This window comes from Aquila chrysaetos, chromosome 4 (genome assembly GCF_900496995.4).
Source record: "Aquila chrysaetos chrysaetos chromosome 4, bAquChr1.4, whole genome shotgun sequence".
NCBI lineage: Eukaryota > Metazoa > Chordata > Aves > Accipitriformes > Accipitridae > Aquila > Aquila chrysaetos.
In genome coordinates this window covers 41991930-42000876 of record NC_044007.1, presented here as the reverse complement: position 1 = coordinate 42000876, position 8947 = coordinate 41991930, and the positions used below count along the sequence as shown (strand labels likewise).

At 48.0% G+C, this 8947-nt stretch overlaps 1 protein-coding gene across 3 annotated transcripts in view; it reads left to right on the top strand.

Moving 5' to 3' along the window:
• The first annotated feature begins 5115 nt into the window (after nt 1-5115).
• FAM110B (family with sequence similarity 110 member B) overlaps nt 5116-8947 on the top strand; it is a 116203-nt gene continuing 112371 nt past the window's right edge. For 2 of the 3 annotated variants that reach the window (XM_030012647.2, XM_030012643.2), the window contains exon 1: nt 5116-5239. The gene's annotated coding sequence lies outside the window, so the exon portion shown is untranslated. The remainder of the gene's footprint in view (nt 5240-8947) is intronic. The other variant, XM_030012646.2, reaches the window with a different exon arrangement.

Sequence of the window (8947 nt, the reverse complement as noted above, 5' to 3'; positions counted from 1 at the left end):
CACACACAGAAAGCAAATAGGATGTTCAGAGATGTAAGTAAAAGTTTCTTACTACCTGTAACAGGTTTAGGACTAAAATAAGTGTACAATCACTTACTGTAAGGTTGTGTGATTCTTGTTTATTGGACTAACCAAGCAATCTCTCATTTACACGCTAGGTTTGAATGTTTGTAAGCTAGACAATAAGCATGTTTTTCATCAGGGGTCTGTAGGAGACATTAGTGAAGTCAAGCCATAGTTCCCAAGGTACCTGTTCCTTGACAATATTATGAAGTCGGTAACATATAAAAGTGATGTGAGGGTAACATTCCCCTGGCAGCATACTAAACATGCCGCAAGACATAACCAATGGATATAATTTGCAAATGTGTATGGAGAATCGGTCTTGACAGTTTTGTTTACAAAGGCAGGCAGCTATTTGCTGAGAACAGATATGACATGCTATTCATCTTGCTGCTACTAAGCCAAAGGGATTGCAACTATGATAACAAACTGTTAGATTTGATTGTTGGAATGCTTATGCAATGTTAGTAATAAAGGGTGTTTAACAGCATATCTCGTTTGTTCTTGGGCAATCATATGGTATTTCTTATAATAATTTTCCCGGGGCACTTAAAAGGACAAGCCTAATTAAAGCACTGATATCTGTCTGGCTCAGCTTTAATGAGTCTATGTTCTCTAAGTAGGTGTATGTAGGGAAAAGAGGCAGACATGTCTTTATTTCTCTGCTTGCATGGGTTGAGGCAGGATGTCAAATGGTGTAGTCATGGCCTCACACCTTTCAGTTCCTCCGTTTCAGCTGGGGCTACCTCCACGCACCTTCTGAAACCAGAAAGTAAACACAACTGTAACAACCTCGTAAGTAAAGCCCAAGGTGATAGGAGAGAAAAACAGGAACAAAACTAATGCCTTGTGCTGGATCCTAAATATAGCCAAATTCAATTTGACAGGGAGAATGCAGTGACTGAGGGAAGACAACAGTAAGTCCTCATATGTAGTGCTGAGACCTTCAGGGAGCTGAGAAGGGGGTTTCTTGCTTTTTTCTTGTGGCATTTGGGCACCAGAGCAGGTCAGCATGACTCACACCTCTCCTTTGTCATCAGCCCCCTGCTTCAAACAATACTGAGAAAACACTTTTCCCAGCACTCCTAAATACTTGCACCATTTGCAGCACCCACTAACATGTTGCTCACATATTTTCTACAGAGCTTATTATTAAAGTAAAAAAAAAATACCGCCCAGCGCACAAATACAGGACTAGAGTGTCCTGCACCACCTTGTTTGTGTGAGCAGCTGGATGTACATGAGGGGTGGGAATGGAGAACTCAGCCTTTTTTTGTGAAATACTGCTCAGTAAGCTTCGTTGAACGTGCACACGCAGCTCAGTGATGTGCAGGCATGGGCTGATCCAGCTGTGATGGCTAAAGTGGTGCTTTTCTCCGGCCATCTCACTCCCACCTCGGCAGGCGTAGCTGAGGCGATGGCTGGAAGCGCTGAGCAGGCAGACCAGGCTGACCATCAGAAATCATGCACGTGCCTCACTCATGGATTTAACCAAGGACGAGTACACTCAAATACTTGGTGGTGGTGGTGTATCTGCTGCAGGTTACAGCTTGGCCCGTTAATGCAGGCTGTTGCTGACCTCAGTTCACACCTCCTGGTCAGTAGACTGGAGGGACTAGAGAGTAAATACATCCTACAGATGTAGGGGCAGGGAGGAAAGCTACATCATTCAGTACTTGAGTTGCTGTGGCTAATTCAGCCTGAGTGCCACAGTAACTCACACACAGCGTTTTGAAATGTATTTTGATCATTACACATAAGTTTACACAAGCAGGACAGATCCAAAATCCAAACATTCCACAGCTGGGCCTCTAGAGCTGAACAGAGGGAGATGAGCTGCTTTGTTCTCAGTCATTCTTACTCACAGTTACAGGTGACTTTGTGAATAGCATATGCAATGCCAAAATATAACTGAAATTCTCTTTGAATGCAAGCAGGCCTTAGGTTCAGAAGCAGCTGTGAGATGGTGACTGTTAATGGCAGATTCAAGCAGCGTGAACAATAACGACACATTGTTTAAGGTGGACAGAGCTTGTCTTCACCGTTGTGTGGTGCTGCATTAGAACAGGACCTTGAGAACCTGTGTTAATTAACACAATTTTAAGTAGTGTCAGCTGTTGCCAAGTAATCTTACTGATTAGAGCAACAAATGTTTTATTCTGGGTCTTACAGAATATGGATTTAGGAAGACAGTTATGATCAATAGGCAGGTTTTTAAATTTTTGTATCTCAAAACCTTTTGACAGTTGTGAAATATTTTAATGGACTGACAAGATCAATGCATTTTATAGTAATCTGTTCTTAAGAAAGTGTAAAGAAGAAATACGTCTGGAACGGGGTAATTTTATGTTCATTTCCTGAGGTTCTTAGCTTAGTTCCAAACAACACAATTTCTTACACGTTTCATTTTACTCCTGTTGAGTATTCTTATTGAATTAGATGAGCTTAATCAGGTATATGCGTATTTACATAATCAGTTTCTTGCCTTAGATATTATTTATGAATCGAGGGTTATGGCATCTCAAAATGCAAAGATCTGTGTACAAGGATAATCATTTAAGGTACCCTTAAAGATCATCCTGGCATCAGGGTGCTGCTTTCATTAAAGGGATTTGGAACATGAAGTCGTCCACGGCTGTTCCTGATCAGCTCAGGTTGTGGCTTGCCTCGCAGCTGGGGGATCCCTAGCCAATGCTTCAATGGATTGGTTGTCTGTCTGAGGCAGAGGCTAGGCTGTCACTGGTCTTGATAGTGAGAATGAAGATTGTATTTTAGTAGCTATATTAAAATTAAAAGGTGAGACATTAATTGTATTGTTCCATACTCCTTCCCAGAGGCAGCAGCTGCACAGTGTGGCATAATCTAATAAAGCTATCCATCATGTGATGCCTGGGTGTGAAAAACTTACCAGTTAGTAAGAAACAACTCCATAGCTCTTGTTTAATCAGTAAGGGCACAATAGAAGTGCTATACATGTGTCTAAGCTTTAACAAGTGTTTGTATATTGATCTGGAATTAAAATATCGGTAAGCCTCTGTTTTGACAAGGAATGGGGAAATCTTCTGGCCAGAACAGGTCAGCTAACTTTTCACGTAAAAGGAGATGCGCTGCATTTGCCTACTCCTCCCCCTACTACAGACATCCAGCCTAAAGAATGAAGGGCAAAACGCACCTCCTGTAAAAGGTGGTCACACAAGGTGGGGTGCCTGTGAATTGAACATGTGACAAACGAGCACCCCGTTGTGCAGCAGGGGCTCCCTTCAGCACAGGCTACAGGGCTGATGGTTGGCTTCTGTCCCCAGTGAATAATGCAGCGAGCAGGTCTTGGCAGTACCTAGGATACATGATGTAGCTTACGCCTCTAGCACATTGGCTTTACGTAAGGCTGCCTGATGGCTTAGGCAGGCTTCTCCACATTTATTACATTGTTTCATATTTTCAGACTTTTTTTCCCCCAACACTCAGGAGGATATCAATTCCACTTCCTTTTTTTAATTTTAAAATAAAATAAAAAATTTAATCCCCCCCCCCCAGCACGGCTACAGGAGTCGAGATTCAAATCACACAGTTTTCTTTCCCATTCTCTAGTGCAGCCATACCAACATGTGCAGGAAGCAGAAGGTCCTTGTTAATGATGTGGAAAGGCCCCAGCGCTGCACATTCCCCTCCTTCACACACCTATGCCTTGCAACAGGTACCTCATGGGCCTCACAGATAATTTCTGGGTGATAGCTAGAGGAACTGATAAAGCACCTGTTTCTTAAGAGCACACCAAAGCAACTTGGTCTAGTACTAAACTCAAGGAGCAGACTTAGCACCAAAAGCCTTGTGCTACCCTGCCCCTCGCAGCCTGGGAAGCAGAGCTCTGGGCAAACAGTCAGGACTGCCAGGTGGGCTCTTTTAACTGCTGGGGCTTAATGAACATTAGGGGGGAAAGGTTTTAAAGGAGACTGCTTGGCCAAGGAGCTTTTCAGTTTATGCCTGGTTTTAATGGCTCTAGAATAGTCTAGTTTTGTTATTGCCACTCTGAAAAGGTTACTTGTGGATAGATGGTCCTGTAAGCTGAGTCATTTTGCTCGTTCCACCTCTATACAAATGACTGAAGTCTAACTACCCTTAAGGCCTCACACAAGAGCATTTGTAACTCTGTCAGTCTCTTATAAGTGAAACATGAAGAAGGGGAAATTCCCCCCTTTCTACTATTTTAACTGGTGTGACAGGACTGCATGTGTTGACTCGAGTTCCTGAACTGAAGGACTGAAATCAGGAAGGTTGGAGGAGGTTTATAGGATGAGCAATGGAGTACTGTGGCAAAAAACGTGCTTTCAAAAGGTGCCTCAATGATGAGTGAGCAACTGGATGTGTAGATCTATAGGCAAATGAGCGGCAACGTTTGAAAGAAAATCTGTGAACTACCATGGACAATGGGATAAAGGTGTATCTGAAATTCATTTTTTAATAGTTCTTGGTGGCTGCCAAGTGCAGCATGTTAAGAAACTGGTCTTCATGATCCCATCTACCCTCTGCAATAACCCCCCCCACACACCTTAATTTAACAGGAGTCACCAGTCAGCTCCCGAGGCATAAAGAGGCAGCTGAAACACTGCGTGTAGGCTGACTTCAATGCTGGATGCCGGGCAGCGTTTGGCACAGGTGGAGGGGGATTTTCATCACAGACCCAAATTAACGTCAGTGAAGTTACCCCGCGCCTGCCAGGGCCGGAGGAACAATCTTCGGGTAGGAGCAGCGCCCAGCTTGCCACCCCGCCGCCCTCCCCTCCCGGGCGCCGCTCGGCCGAACAAAGGCGGCAGCGGCGCGTCCCCTTTGTGCGGCGCGGGCAGGGGAAGGGGCGATCCCGCCCCGCCAGCCGGGCCCGGCGGCGCTGGGCGGGCCCCGCGCCCGGCCCGGCCCTGCCCGGCCCGGCTCGGCTCGGCTCGGCCCGGCGGCGTGCCGGGAGGAAGCGCCGGCTGCGCGGCGGGCGGGCGGGCGGGCGGCTGCCAGCCGCTCGGCGCCCCCGCCCCCCGTCTCCTCCCCTCCGCCGTCGATCCCCCGCCCCCCTCCTCCTCCTCCTCCTCCTCCTCGCGGCGGCGGCTTTCTCGGCCCCGGCTCCCCGCTCTTCCCCGCGGCTTCGCCTCGCTCTTCTCCGGGAGGCTCCCGCGCCGCGCTGGCGAGGACGGTAAGGGCGGCGGCGAGGCGCGGCGCCGGGCCGGGCCGGGCCGCTGCTGCGGGCGCGGCGGGGCCCGGGGCTGAACGCGGCGCCGTCCCGCAGCGGTTCCCCTGCTTGCTGGGGGCGGCCTCGGGGAGCAGCGGCGGCGGCGGGCCGGACCCCCCCCCCCCGGCCACCAGCCGCGGCAGGCGTCTGGCGAAGGGGCTGGCGGCGCCGCGCTGCCCCGGGGACGGGCGGGGGGCTCGCCCCCGCCGGGCGCTGCGGCAGGAGCCGCCCTGACCAGCCCAGCCCAGCCCTGCCTTGCCGCCGGGGGTCGGCGGGGCGGGCGGCTCCCCCCCGGTGACAGAGAGCAGACCCCGTGGGGTGGGTGCCCCGCGCGGAAGCGGGGCCCAGTCGGCTTCGCCCCCCCGCCTTTGGGGGCGACTGTTCCGGCCCCCAGCCTGCGAGCGGGTCCGCGGCGGGGCGGGCAGAGCGGTTTGGCTCCTCTGAAATTCCTGGCTAATGTCAGGGGAAAACATATGGCCCAGGAGAAAGCCGGTGGAAGTGATAGCTGTTGAACTCCCCCGAGTTACTTCCCCGAGTCGGTGCGAAGTGTGAACTTCCTCCCCGGGATGCCCTTTCGGGGGGATGCGGGGCTGAGCACATGGCCGCCGCCTCCCCCGGGTCGGCGCTCGCCCTGCTCGGGGTCTGCTCCGCATCTGTCACGACACCGCCCGAAACCGGGCCTGCCGGCGCCTGGTTTCGCTCCAAAGTGCTAACCTGACCTAAAGAAAACTTTAGGTGGGAGAAGGGAGGAGGCTTATCCGAAAGGTAATTTACTTAAACATGGATTTTTTTTTTTTTTTTTCCCCTCCTTCTTCCCTTACTCGGACAAAGCCTCTGTGAGGCGAAGGGAATGCAATGGAATTATTTCTGTCCCAGGGCCCAATATACAGGGCAGCTCATAGGGCAGAGCAGCAGGTTAAAACTTTCAAAGACCTGGCACTGGCAAATTAACATCTCCAATGAATCGTAGTATTAACTTTTTTGAACTTGAGTTTTGTGGTCATTCGCATGTTGATCCTTGCTTGTATTTAAAGTCTGCCGTTACTGCGTTCAGATATTTAAAGATAAAGCATCTCCTTTGTGCTTAAAAAGACGATGCTATTGTGTTTTGTAAGCAGCAAGACAACTTTTATCTTTAATGTAGACCTTTTTATCACTTAGCTGTAAATACTTGCCACTGATTTGTCGGGTGGCTGTGCAAAGGTCACTTCAACTTCCTTTTTTTTTAAAAAATGCGTGTATTGATTTAATATAATACTGGGTCAGATTTGGCATTTATAATTTATTTCACATTTGTATTTATGTGCTGTAAGAGCCATGCTTTATAAAGCAACTTGTCCTTGGTTCTGCCCAGAAAGTCTGCTGGCTGATCTTGGTGCATGCTGTACAGGAGGTGCACAGCTTGGCTTGTGTCTAATGTTAAGTGTCCTACTTATTTAAAAATGTTGAGAGCTCTAAAAGGGTCAGTGTAATCCATACCACACGCGTGCTCAACTGACCTAGAATTAACAAGATAAAACACTTTTAAGCACTTCTGGAGCGAAAGGTGGTGCATTATTTCCTCGCATACGACTAACACAATGGATTGCTTGCTCAAAGTGTCCAGTGCCTTGCTCCTCGGTTCAGAGGGCGGCTGAATACCGCGCTTCGGCAAAGGCTCGGCTCGAGCTAGCAAGATGGGTCATGAGAGCAGAAGGCACCAGCAGTGAGAATATGCTCCCTGGGGAGATGTATCTGTTGGCGACGGCGGCCCAGGGAGGTGGGTGCAGAGACCACCAGCAGTCCTTCAGAGGCGGCGGGCAGCCTGTGCCATGATGGAGGGCTGTTGGAGCTGACAGAGCCATGTGCCCTGCCAGGGCCCCCATTTTATATGGGTTAGTAACTTATCATCTCAGTTGGTATTTCGTGCTGCGGTACTGAGTTTCCCCTCTGTGGGTTTCACCCTCTGTGAGCAGGAGGTAGCAGGCAGGTGCCTGTGCGCCGCAGTGTAGATGGAGGTATACCAGGAATGTGGTGGTTAGTGTGATTTACTGCCTCGATGGAACTGATAGCCTATGCCAGCAAGTTCACGCTGTTGCACAGAAGGCCTAGACTGCCCTCGTGCCAGTGCATCCATGTTAAGAAAATTCTATCACAAGCCAAACTTAAGAGGGAAACGGTGTTTTCCAGATTCATATGGAGATCATTTGCTGCCACTTTGCCAGAGTGGTTCTTTCCATGTCCTGCTGTAGCGCTCGGCCCATCAGCACCCTCCTTCCCTGCTCCTCATAGGCCTGTGGTGCACATGCTGGAGACACCAGATCTCAAATTGGTGCTGGAGGCACTTAATATGGGCGCAGTCTTCCAGTGGATGGGAGGTGTTTTTCTGTTAAAGGTTCATGTTATGCTCCAAAATCTGGAGGGCTAACATTGATGTAGTGAGGCAAAACTGAGTCAAATTGTAGAACGTAGCCTTGCAAACATGTTCTGGTTGCTCGGAGCTACAGAGTGCATTTGGGATACTGTGCTAGTGTATAGAAGGAAGGTGTTTCTCAGATGTGCTTTTTTAAGTATGTTTCCTAGTGGTGATGTAGTTAGATTGGAAATAGGTACACTGAAATATCATAGGGTAAATTTTGGCCATTAATTGTAGCGGAATGCAGAGTAAATGAAGGCTCATGTTTACAGCCTGCCCAGAGCTAGAGGGCGTATCTTTGAACTCTGGGTAAGGAATGTCTCTGGTCTCTCCATAGCTGACACTGGGTCTTGCTTTCCACTGCTAGATTTTGGCTCTGTTCCACAAGGCCTTAAGCACATGTGTTGATTAGCCACAAGTTAATAATTTTAAATTAAACTGAAGGATAAGTGTATGTCAGCTACAAAGTGTTTTTATTTCAAGGAAGTTTTGTTTTAGCAGGGCAAGTTCTGAGAAGTTAGAGAACTAGTTTGTGAAGTCCATAGGGCTCAAGACCTGTAGGAGCTAGAGGTTTAGGAAAAAAAAAGAAAAAAAAAAAAAAGGCTTGGACTGCCTTAAATGAAAGGTACAACACCTGCTTGGAAACTGCATTTTAAGGAGGAGGAAAAGCTTGCCAACTGGGGCTGTGGACCTTGCTGTGAGAATAAGATACTGCAAGTTACCAGAAAACCTGTAAGGAATGAAGTGAAGGAGGGGATTCATCATCAGAGAGCAGAAACTGCAGCGTCAGCACATGAATTGCCAAAAGCTAGAGCACGAAGAAATTTAAGATTAAGAGGAAAGAAAATTAAAAGAAGAGAAGTCAGTTATGATGCGAGGACCAGACTATCGTTTAAAAATATGTCTAATGCCTTCCAAATTAGCAGTTGTAAACACTTTTAGATAGGGATGAGGATTTGAACATGGGAGAAAGATAGGGTGCCAAAAAGAAATGACCAGAAAAAATGTCTTATGCCTGCTTCCGGATTGAATGCAGTCAAACTAAAGAAGCAAAGGGTCTCTGCTTTAGGGGTCTGAAGGAGTTGGTGCAGGACACTGGAGCCAGGTTAAAAAAAAAAAAGGATTGGTTGCTATCTGTCAAGTTGAAGTGTAGCAGTTGTGACAGCAATATAGCAGAAGAAGTATGCTTGTATTTATTTTAAAAGGAGAAGAGAATGAAATCGTCATACATTTTACTCTGGTCTCAATAGTATTCAAGGATTTAGAAGAAATTTGGA